A 12,803-nucleotide genomic window follows, 5' to 3' on the forward strand; every position below is an offset into this window, starting at 1 on the left:
GTGGGAGTGAAAGGAGTCAATTATAAATAGTAGTTGATAGGCAGAATGTTCTGCAGCAAAATATTTTAGAGCAAGTGCTCGTCCAGAGCTGTGACTACCTAGTCTGCTGGAGGTCTGTCCATGGCACGGCAGCAGTCTTCTCCCCTTCTCATTGCTTTGCATTCTCCTCTTTGCTGTAGCTCCCTTGCTTCGCTTTTAATCTCTTGGTGTTGCAGTGGTTAGTTTACTTCCAAATAATTTTTACAAAACATTTTATAAAGTGCTGGGTGTAGTCTGTTCCTGTCAGTGAGATGCTTTCCATTATTACCATAAATTAAGATCATAGACACATATGAGGCTTGCTTGGCAAACATGTATGGTTTCACAAACATTCTTCATTGTTCCCTTTCTCTGTCTTAAAAACAGATGTCCATGCACACAGACCATGCTCTAAGGAGGCTTAATAGTCTTTCATAATAGGGGAACAAAGCTTACTTGCATAACCCAGCATAACTGTAGCTATGCCATCTCTTGAACTGGAACAAGTAAAAATTGTATCTGTAGTATCAATGGCCACTGAAAAGTTAAAACTGGTAGTGTGGGATTTAGACTTAATATTCAGAGTGTACTCTAGTGCATGATTTTATTTGTAGAAGACTTCAATATTGCTTAAAGATTATTTTAAGGAATTACAAAGTTTGGTACACTTTTCATTAAAATGTTAGAATACATGTACAATTAATAATTATGTATTCCTGCATAATTAAATGATCTGAGGTGTTGCCCCACTTATGTATCAAGTCTGAAGGAAGAAAAACTTATTCAGATATAGGGAAAAAGAAAATAGGGCTTTGAGTAATGGACTGGCAAGAAACAACTAAAACTAATATGTAAGTGTTGTATTTTTGCCTTTATCTGACATCAGTTGGAGAAAGCAGTGGTGTTGATTAGAGGAAACCAATTCTCATGGTAATTCCACCCATTTCTGTAACTTAAAAATGCTTTGCATATGAGACAAGAGAGACAAGATAAATACTAAAGTTGTTTATAGTTATCTAGCTGGAGAGATTGTTTCAATCTGGAACTGAATATTAAAAATAACATATTTTTTCAGTTACCTTATGAGCTGGAAGAAACAATAGCATGTATGTGTTTTAGTCCCTAAGTGGATCATGAGAGTCTATATTTCACTTGGGAAATTTAAGAGGCAAATCTCATGGATAAAATCCAGGGAATAAATGTACAACCCCCAAATTTATCCTGAAGTTATTAACCATCTGGGAGCTGGGTTTTGAAGGAGGAAAGGTGATTGTAGGAGTAGAGAAAGAATAGAGAATTAGCTTTGAAGAAATACATTTATTATATGTACAGTAGATTGCTTAAAAGAATGTATGTGAGTCAAACTATGTTTCTTTTTTCCTCTTTCATAACATTTTATGATATATCAAGCCTCAGAAATAATTCATCCATAAAACAGGATGCTTTTACTGTAAAGTAATTGTTAGCAAATGGTGTCCAAGAGAGGATAAGAATCTCTGAGGACTGAACTCAGAGGATGCAGTGGGAGAGTCCAGTTATTACTAATGGGTTGGTGTAATTCTTGGCATAGATTCACATATACACTTTGAAAGTCTATTCTTTTAGAATACAGATGGAAGCTGTTAAGTATGTGCTGTGTGTGCCTTTCTATCTCCACCAAGGGCATGCAGCAAAAATCCTCCTTAAACTGAGCTCATGTAGCAGCTATAAAGTTACACATGCAAAGGTGCTGCTTCCCTGACCTCTGTGTCCTTACTCACTTGTTCTTGGCTTTTCCAAATCATTAAGCTGCAGGACTTGCCAGAGTTAGCTGGAGGTGCTGTTTCATGGTTAGTAAGAAATGAGCTACATGTCAGGTACTGCTAGTTTATTTACCCTGTGCTTGCACATACGATCCAGCTGCTTCTTGTGCAACGACACCAGCAGTCACAGACAGCCAGACCTGGAGTAGATCCTGTGGAAAATGCTGCACCATTCCCTCCTCCCACACCCCAAGATCCCCCTTAAAAAAACACAAACAACAAAAACAATAACAACAACAGCAAAATGTTATGGGGTACAGGAGTTTATGCAAGAAAAATACTGATGTCCTTTCATAATTGCCATCCCTACTTGTGAACCAAATATTCGAGACTCGGGTTTTTTGCTCTGAGTGGGTGGATAAGATCCACAGCTGTCCACATTTTTGTCTCAACCACTTCCGACTTCTTTCTCCTTTAATTTGGATATATTGGACTGGACCTTTCAACTGGACTGGACTTTTCAGTCCATTGGAAAGGTTATTTTTGTGGCTCTTAGGTGGGTTACTTGCTTTTTCAAATAAGCCAAGACTGACCAACAGTGTGGATTAGAGGTGTATATGGAGTTAACCCCAGGCAGCCTTCTGCCTCCAATCCTTAAAAGTCTGCTCACTCCACTGCAGCACTTTCCACTCAGACTTTGTATAAGTACTGCATGAAAACAGAGTAATTTTAAATGGTTCTTTTAGCCCCAGCTCATTCTCAAACTAGCTACTCAGTTCCGAGTTAACTTTAACTGAGTCTTAACTTTATTATAAAGATATAAAAGGAAAATGTATGCTTTAGGTTTATAATACAATCTTCATGTAATAAGGACTTGTAGCTCCATTTTTATATTAAGAAGAAAATGTTTATATATAAGCAATTTTTGATTTTGTTATGATGTCTGTATTACTGTGTATTGCTAGTGAAGCATAATCAAAATACTTAATGAAGAATTTCTAGATTTCTTTTCAAAAGTATGATGGAACATCATATGAGCAGTCAATAGCAAGAGATGTAGTATTTCCCAGAGAGAGACCAGAAGGAATATTAATAAAACTTTGGAATGAAATATATTTGCGTCTTTTCATACCAGAAATATATTTGCATCTTTACCTCCTTTTCAGTTGTCTCAGGGAATACCTGTATCTAAGCATCTGATGTGTAGGATTTTGTATCATGGTCAAAAATTGTATTGAATTGATGGGTTTAAGCTGAGTGAAGAAGAAATGTTCTGACTTGCAGTTCAACTTAATTTCCCTCTTGCTGTGTTACAGCTCTCTTTCCAACAAATACTTCAGTGAAGCGGCAGCCATAAGATTGGTCTATCACTTACATAATGAAAGTTTCCTGTAGGTGCTCATTGCAAGACTAGTAATGAGCATTATGCTCATTATCTGCTTTTGAGCAGAGCTACAACCAGCTGTAACAATCCATTGCATTTCCTCATCTAGGCTTGTGCTGACTCTCCTTTAGGGGAGGTAATGAGAGGAACAGAATTTGGGTGATAAAAGTACATCTATCCTGCTTTGAAAAGACAACATCAGTAGCATTAACTATCCTCTCCTGTGAAGGTTGGTTTTCCTCACAGAGAGTAGTTAAGTATGCTTGCTAAACCACTTAACTAATTTTTTGTTTCCTTGCATTTGAACATGGGACTGGACCCCTCCAGTAAATCTTCTTGAGTGAGTGGTTACAAAAAGATGCCAACTTACACATTATGTGGAGTACCTTGCCCTAAGAAGACTTTCATAGAGATCAGCTGTCCAGAGGCACTGTAGGAAATGCTGGGCACTTGATGAAAAGAAGAAATGTTTTTTTCAATAGAAAAATTATTAGAAGCTAATTAAATTTATTAATTTCCACCAGATAAGTTATTTGCCCCTAAATTTAGGCTTACATTTGAGTCTATAACTTAAAAAAGCAGTAATTATTGTTTTGTAGAAATTATTACAGATTTCCTTTCCTTCCTCTGCTTCGTGTCTAATTAAAGCAAGTAATAAGAATTCTGGTTTATTGCCTTTTAATTGCCTTTCAAAAGAAGTTTTTTTTTTTTTAAACCTTTTTTTTCCTTTTCTTTCCTACATCTAAACCAGTTTTGGACAGCTCTCCCATGATCTTATCACATCATTTTCCTGTGGCAACTGAAGTAATATTAGATGGATGGGAGCTGGGGAATGACGTGAGGAATTGGAATTTAGATGACTTGGTAAACAAGGCAGTTCACAGCATCACCTTCCTCCTGAGACTTTATTGGGAAAATTCAAGGAAACAAAAACAATGGGAAATTTGCATGACAAAATGTAGCTTTTTGTATGTGCATGATAGGGGCTTGATCATGCCAAAAAAAATTCAGCAGCGCATATGTTATTCCTGAAGAGACTGTAATTAAGTTAACAAACATGGCCATGATTCTGTTTTCAGTATTCAGTGTTTTATTCCATATTCAGTGTATTTGAATTGCACACTGAGATAAAATGTCACATCTTCCATTAATTTATAGTTTTAAAATACTTTATAATAAACTCTCTACTATATATACCATATATTTTTATATGCTTTATAACTGTATATATAGTTTTAAAATACTCTATATCAAGGAGCTATCTTTCCCCTTTTAACTCAGTCTGTATTCGAAATTGATAGATTGATTGAGCAGTATCTTCCCCTTTTCTAATCCCTTAAAATGCTTCATTCAGAAAAGGCATCTCTGCAGCAGATAGGGATTATGACTTCCGATAGCTCTCTGCTAGTCAACCTTGACAGTGAGTCTGTTTAAAAAAACCCCCTTGTATTTCCAGTGTGACTGACCTTTATTAAAATCACGTGTGCTCTCATTGTATTGCTCAGGTTACATTCCCATCTGAAGAGAAAAAATATAAAACCAGTTCAGTTTCTAATCACTGTGATCTAAGTCTGCCCTTGGTAATGTGGGTATTGAGGTGGGATTGCACGGGGAGGAAGTTGTCTGTCATCACCTACAGTCATCTCATTTCACAGTGGGGAGGCTGAAAGCAGTGGCATGGCCACAAGGGCTCCAGTGTGTGCACCAAAAAGGTCAACATTTTACGATGCAAAGTAATGTTCGTGCAATGAATTTCTATCACTAATGTCAATTAATTGGGAAAGGAGCAAACATTGTAGTATAATGAATCTCTATCACCAATATAATTAATTGGATAAGGAGGAAACATAATTTTTTTTATCTATAGGAATTTTAGAGGACCATTTTTATCACTGTTTTAGCAATTCCCTCTTGGCTCCCAATTCCCTAAATGTCTTTCTCAATGTGTTTTTGAGGGCTACAACAGTATAACATTAGGAAAGAGAAAATGACCAAAGTTACTGTAATAGCCCCAAAGCTAAACAGTGTGAGTATATTATTATTATTGAGCTTATGGCAGAGTTCCTAACTTGAGATTGATGTGTTTGTACAGCTGTTGCTAAAGCTGTGGCTCCAAACAATTGCTAGTTGTTCTAATGAGCTCTTCTGCTTTGAATCAAGGGGATGGGGGGAAAAGAAAAAAAAGACTGTTAAAATTGTTGTTGGATTATTATGTGTATTTAGGTTAATGTGTAACTGCAGTAGGTGAATAGGAAACAAGTATTTTTTTAGTACAAGTAGTCTAATAACTTAGGGGTTTAAAACAAATGAAATTTGATAAAGACATTATTTCTTTAAGTTCATTTGTTTTTGTAACTTAATACTAACACTGTGTACCGTCTCTTTATAAACTTTACTAGTACACTTGAAGGTATACTTAGCAATTGTTAACAGTATCTACCCTTTTTGTTTGAAAGTGTTTTTAAAGTTATAAAGTGTTTTAAAGTGACTCATCATATATTCTGTCCGTTTTACTAGAGAATTTTTGGAGGTTTTCTCATGTGTTGGAATTTTTTAAGGCATTTCAAGAGAGAATAAAACGCGTCTACTTTCATTTTATAGAGGTCACGCATTCGTAAATACATTGCAGAGTACATTACTTGGTCGAATTTCTTTCAAACTTCTGGACAAAAGGAAAAATAATTTTGGCTCAGCATTTATGCAGATTTTGTGTGGAATTAATTTTTGCCTTTGTAATTGTGGGACTTGTTTATATTGACTGCATGAAGTGGTGGAATCTAATTTCCTCCCTATCTCTGTGTGCATTCTGAATTTCAGTAGTACAGCAGAATTGTGTCTCTCTGTTTCCTTTGGAGATCAGACTTGCTAAAACTTGCTTTTGCAATATCTTAGCAGTATACAACCTTTTTCTTGAAGTAGTGGGGGCTGTTTTAAAATCTGTGTAGGATGAATTCCTTCCATTGGGATGCCCTGCATTGCTGAGCTTTTGCACAGGAAAGCATGGCATGTGTTGCTTTAAATAACATCTGAGATCATGATTCTTCCTCATGCAATTTCTGCAGACTTGCTTCTCTCCCTCCCTTCCTCTACAGATTTCTCTGCTTTCAACAGAGCTGAGGGTTTGCTGAATGCATCCTTTTCCACCCCCTTTTGGTTGGCTGTTCTATTATCTGTATTGATATGGACATTTTTGTTTCATGTCTGTTCATAATCTTCCTCTTCTGGACTGATGCACAAGGCATATCAGATGAGCTGCTCTGCTGCTTCAGAGCTGTATTTCTAGGACTGGAGTTTATTTTTATCCATTTCTGAGCAAAAATTTACTTTACAGCAAAAATTAGAGTAGCAGATGATAAAACCCCTACAGCTCAGTAACAGATGAGCAGAATTAATTGTGCAGTTGCCCCAATTAGGATCTGAAACTGCTCATCACGAATCTTGTCAGGAGTGGTTCCCATTCGTAGTGTGTGACATACAGCTCTCTGCCATGAGCAGAGCTGCAGCTTTGCTGCTGGCATCCCTTGGCATGGCTCCTGGGAGGTGGGTTCCACGTGGCAAGCACGAGGCTGATGGATTGTCAGCAGCCAGCTGAACTCTGTCTATTGTCTCAAGCACCAATGCTGCCTAAGCGGCCCAGGCCCAAAGTTTCTGTTTCCTTTTTTTCCATTCTTTGCCTCAGATGCCATTTCTCTGCGCTGGGTGGCTGCTTGTTTCTGTCACAGGCAGGGAGTGCTGTGCCATGGAGCAGTTGGAAGGGAGCGAGTGCTGCCAGCTCCCACTGCTTCAGTAGCTGCCTTGTGCCCTCCACAGCTCCCTGTGCTGAGATCTTCAGCTCTCCGGCAGCAGCAGCAGTGCTGGGGAGCAGCTGTACACAGCTCCTTCAGCTCAGGGTGCTGAGGAGGCAGCAGCCCTTGGAACAGTCATTCCTGTGCATCCATTCTTCTGGAGAGAGGAGTGGTTGGGCCTTGCCTTCAGCAGTTCTTCTACCTTGGTCATCCTGTAATAGCTAGATGTATACCTGATACTGGCATCTAGCTCAAATAGCTAGATGCCAGTATCAGGTATACAGCCTGTTTAAAATATTTGTTTCTCTGTTGCAAAGCTCCAAAATGCCTGTGTTTCGGAAAGGAGTAATGTAGTAGAGTCTTTGTGAAACTTTGATGAATTTGATCTTACAAGGTACCGTATTTAAAGCAAAACAGGGAAAATACATTGGTACTGTGGGAAAACCTGCTTGCTAATATATAGAAAAGCAGTATTTCTCTCATTTTCTTTCACTGTTTACTCTGAAGAACTTTCTCAACTGTTTAATGAAAGAAGGGTGTCACTTTAATTTTCTTACATTACATGGTATGTGTCAGCCCCTATGAGGGACTCATTAATATGTAACTTAAATCTGTCACTGAAAATCTTGCCTATTGTAGGTCTGCAGAGCAAATAATCTTCTGTGCTCCTTCACACTGATGTAAAATGATGTCCTATAAGGGGAGGCACAGGTGAAGTGTGACAGATAAGTAACTGGATGATGGCCCCAGATGGCCTGAGGGAACTTGCTGGAGGTTGTGCACAAAAAGGAGAAACCTTTGCCTCAAAATTAGAAAATGTTTCTGTTCATTAGCTCTTACATAAAAGCATGCAAGTGCCTGTGCAGTTAGTGTTTAAGGGAAATGCACACTCCCTTCCATTGGGAGACAATCATATTAAAATAATCAGGCCACTTGCTTTGATCTGTAAAGAGGATGGCTCAGTACACAGGCATAGAGTGAGAACTTGACTGAGAAACACTGCTAAATTACATAAATCTGTCCTTGGCGTGTCCTGCCAGGCACATGGATGTAGCTGTCTTTAAATCTGAACAAACAGGTGGCCAAAAGAATAGAGTTGCAATCCAGACACTGCCTATTAAAATATAAGCTGCATAGAGGGAAGCTGAGATTTAATCTATTAAAAGCTTGTGGTTTTCACAAACTGTGAAACTAAACTTCAGCAGTCTGTCTTAATACTTCCTACTTGTGACACAAAATGTATTTCTCTCCAGAAACAGGAGAAAATAGCAAGTTACTGCAAAGAATGAAAGGCCCCACAAAGTCCACTCTCCCTGTAGTGCTGCCTTGTGCTTGTAGCAGTATACAAGATTTAGATTTGAGGTTTTATTTCCCTGTAGTCTGAATTCCACGAAGCACAAACAGAACTACTTTTGTTAACCTGGGAGGGTTTTTTCTGGCACACTATCATGCCTTCTTCCTGTTTAAAAACCCCAGAAAACAACAACACAAGTGTGCAAAGTTGTCCAGCAGTTCTAAGAGGAGGTTTTTTCCCATCTGAATTTTGAGGGTATTTAGCTCACTGATAGGAGTTGTATTTGCAGCTCTCTCTTCTACACTCTGTAATGCATGTGAAACTAGTTAAAAACTTGAATATAAAACCTTGGAAAACCTTGGTTTACAAAAACTTTGTTTTAAATTTATGGAGTAGAAAGGCAGGAGAAGATATTAAGAAAAAAAATAAGAACATGACAATAGTGTAAGTGTGTTAAACCTTTGAGGCATACGCCACTAATTTTTAAATTCAAATGAAGAGTGTATTCTTTTTGCTGTTACTCAGGGATTTTTGTGATTCTGTTTTCTAGAGCAGTTGCAAGTATGTCTGTTGAATGACTTTTCTCAGTATTAGAAAGACCTTTGGAAGTCATTAAGATGACAGTTTTAGGGGCAGTGTTGGGGTTTGTTTTTTTTTAATTGCTTGCTGGGCAGTTTAGTGTCTCATTAAGAGAAGCTGAAGACTATCTAGCCTCAAGCTTAGAATTCCAGTCTATTTGATGTCAAGATAATCAGCCTTTGATGACATGGAAGACATAATTATTGCATCCATGTAAATCAAAGTGCTCTGGACTAGTGCCTGTATCAGTCAAAATCAATATAGATAATTTATTAATCAGGGAACATGTGTTAAGGAGTTGAACTCTTTGCCTATTCACATACTTAAAAGAGTACTAACTGGTATTTCAGCATAGCACAGAACTTGAAATAATTGACAAGAAAGGTTTGTTGACCAGAAGTGAAGGCTCTGTTCAACTCCAGACACAAATATGATTGAGGGATTGTCTTCTATGTATTGAGTACTAGCTTTCTGCATTTTGTGATTTTTTTAAAATTCTTTTTTTTAAGAAACTAGTTTTATGCAAGTTTCACCTACCTTGCAGGTGAAGTCTGTGCTTCCCAAAGGGCATGGTGGAAATGCCCTATTTGCAAGGCTGATAATGCTTTAGCTGCATTGGCTTTAAATAGTAACTGCTGTTATGAGGGCTTTTTTAAAAGTTGAAATACATCTAATGCTTTTTGATGTACATTCCAGTACTGGTTTGCAAAAAATAGGCAGCAAGGATATTTTTAAGAGGATTCCCAGCAGGAGAGAAGTGGAATTCCCGACCCATACAAAATTATCTGAATGGTCTTGTACATGGCAGATTGGTAACCTCTTATTCAAAAGCAGTTCCCAGGCAGAAACTGCATGTGTACATGACTAAAATAATCCTTGCACTCTTTTTTTTTCCATGCCTTCCTCATCTCATGTAATAACAAGTGATCACTGTGTATGCAGGCAGGTTTTTATGAACTTTTGTCATTAGATGCTTGTCAAATCCACCTTGCATATTAAACCTTCGAGTGCATCACTGTAGATTTTTGCTCTCTGTGTTTTGTACCAACAAACAGCCATTTTCCCCAAACTCTCATAATGTACCTGCAGCAGATCTTATTGATCAGCTGGTTGGTTGGTTGAATGAGTTTTTGTTCCCTAAAGTCCATGGTGTATGGCAGATCTTCAGTGGCAGAATGACATGCCAGTCAGGGTTACCAAGTTTGCTTTGCTCCACTTTTTAGTCTTTGCCCATCACTGTTTCAGAGTCCAGAGTCTGTGAAATGTTCTTATTTTTTATTTTGGAACATTTTGTGTTTAGAAGTGCAGAGCATTGAGCAGATTTAATTTGATTCCATAGGTAAAGGAGCCACGGGTTCTGTAGCCCCTTGCAGTAAAACTCAAAAAAATAGCAATATGGAAATAGTTAATATGAAGCAGAGTCTTTCAAGTCATCAACTAGCTTAACATGGCTGATTTATTTTTTAGGGAAAAAAGCAGTTTATTAATCACAGATGTGCATGTTTCTAGTGTTAAGAAAGCTGGGACTAGAATGAGAATTCCCATTTCCCTTCCCATTTCAAAAATTTGCCTGTTTGTTGGAGGTAACTTTATCATCTAGTTTGAGGGGGTCAGAACCCATGCTGCCTGCCCTTTAGCTTCAAAAATATATTTATGGACTCTGAGTGAACCCTCTGACCTGACTACCAGAGCAACATATGTGGTTTTTACTTTCAGGGAAATGGCAGTTAAATGCCTTCTTTTCTTATTGTGGCTATGAATTATAAAACAAAGCCCATCCATTAGGGCTTTACTTTATTGAACTTTATTGAATTGCAAAACTTTCTCTACTTGAGTGATTTTATTAAATTCAATGGTTTCTTGTTGGGTTGGTGTTGCTGTGTGTGATCACTATATGTGTGTTGGGTTTTTCTTCTCTCCAAGATGTCCATCTGTTTCATTTATCTTTTTTTCTAAAAGGGAGTCTGATTCTCACTAGAAACTTTACTGTACTTGAAACACATTTGGGGTTAGCATACCCCCAAATTTATTCCATCTGTTTTGGTTTTAAAATTCCATGTTGTTCTCAGTTCAATTTTGAATACTCCTTTTTTCCTCTTAGTGTGTCTTAAGAGATAAAATATTCTTGAGCAACGCCAGAAAAACAATTTTCTGTGTAGTCATAAAGGAAACAAAGTTGATTTAGTGTAAACAATCCCAAGCTTGGTAATCAATCAAACCAAGTCTGTATCCCTAATTATATAGATAGAAGTAGTTTATAGTGATGGGACAGGGAGAAATGAGACACTCCCATGGGGCTCCTCTCACAGTGAAGGTGAAAGGTCTTTCTGTGCTCTTGAAAATGCTTGTACTGGATATTGATATTCCCTAATGCTTCGATCTGGCAATGCCTCTACATGGATACATCAACAGGGGCACCCAGGTTTTGTACATGACTGTGCTTTAGTATTGTTGCTGGGGTCCTGAGGAAACAGATGGGAGTGAGTAAGTGGAAAATCTGGATGCCTGTTGGCTGGGATGGGATGGGAAAATAGATGGTATAGGGTCTCACTGGGAAAACACTGACATGGAATATTTCTAGCGGGTGTTAACTCAGCTATGAGGTTTTAGAGATGTTTTCTGCAAATTTAAGGAAGGGCAAAAAGTCATATCTGATCTCTTAAGAGACCTAGTGGGCTGGTATTCTTTTCAGGTTAACACTGATGATTTTAAATCTCCATTTTTAATGCTCTATTTAATAAAATTTGATCTTTGGGCTGATGCTTTTATAGCAATGAACTATTTTTATTTATTTTAAAAAGAGATGTTATCGATGCATACAGGTATCTTAAGGGTGGATTTCAGGAAGGTGGGTCCAGGCTGTTTTTGGTGTCCCCTGACAGGGGCAGGGGGCAATGGGCTCAAACTGAAACATAGAAAGGTCCATGTGAATGTGACAAAGAGCTGCTTTACTTTGGGGCTGGCAGAGCACTGAAACAGTTTGCTCTGAAAGGTTGTGGAGTCTCCTTCTCAGGAGATACTTAAAACCTGTCTGGATGCAACCCTGTAGACCCTGCAGTGGGCAGGGGTTTTCCTTCTCTGGGAGATTTCAGGCTTTAAAGAGCAAAGTGGAACAGTGCTATCATTTCAGCGTACTACTTACATGATGTCCGCTTTTGTGATTCCCTGAAGCCCTAATAATACTTCAGTAAGGATTTCATATTAAGTCATGCAGAGAGGAAGATAAGAAGCAGTTACTTGCTGCATGCCAAATGAAAACTAATGTTGTGTGGGAGGATATGGCTGAAGTATGTGCTGCAGAACATGTCTGGTTTACATTGTTTTGTCTCTTAGATCCTCTCTGCTTGAGCACAGTCTACTTATTTCTCTGTGCTCTTTTCCCTTCTGCTGCCCACAAACTCTTTGCTGACTTGGGTTAAGAGTTAGGAGTGGTACAGCAGAAGTACAGTCAGACAAAAATACTTGCCTTCCACAGTTTCAGGGCCTCTGTCCTGCACTGCATGGTTTTACAAGAAATTCAGTAGTTGCTAAGTGTAGCTTGTCAAAAGGATGTGTGAAAATCTGAGGAGATGGAACACACTTTATAAAAAGGAGGGGTTTATTAACTGGAAGCATGTTACATGCTTAGGAATAGGCACATTTATGTAAAAGTCAATTGTATGCAATCAGTTACTGCTGCCACCATGCTGCCTTTTTGTTAGAAAGAAATAATTGCAAAGGAAAGAAATGCAACAGATATAAAAATACAAAACAGTACATGGTGGACTTCTGCAAAGGCTTTTTTTTTTCTTCTTATGTAAACGAGTGAATGTTCTCTATTTTATTTGCATGGAAGGAACCTTGTATGAACTGTTATTGGGAGGAAAACTATATACAAATGAAAGAAAAATTTGGCTGAGTTGTTATAACATCTTCAAGCTTGATGTTTTGGAAACAAGGCATTTAGTTTGTTAGCTTTAAGAAATATTAGTCTTTAAGAAACTTACAAGTACACCACCACT

At 38.0% G+C, this 12,803-nt stretch overlaps 1 protein-coding gene across 2 annotated transcripts in view; it reads left to right on the forward strand.

Annotated features, from left to right (window-relative positions):
- The window catches only part of TRIO (trio Rho guanine nucleotide exchange factor), a 244,065-nt gene that overhangs the window by 195,272 nt on the left and 35,990 nt on the right, over positions 1-12,803 (forward strand). The gene's annotated exons all lie outside the window — the stretch shown is intronic.

This window comes from Melozone crissalis, unplaced genomic scaffold (genome assembly GCF_028551555.1).
Source record: "Melozone crissalis strain CALT ecotype California unplaced genomic scaffold, PUWL_Pcris_2 ptg000042l_1, whole genome shotgun sequence".
NCBI classification, from domain to species: Eukaryota; Metazoa; Chordata; class Aves; order Passeriformes; family Passerellidae; genus Melozone; species Melozone crissalis.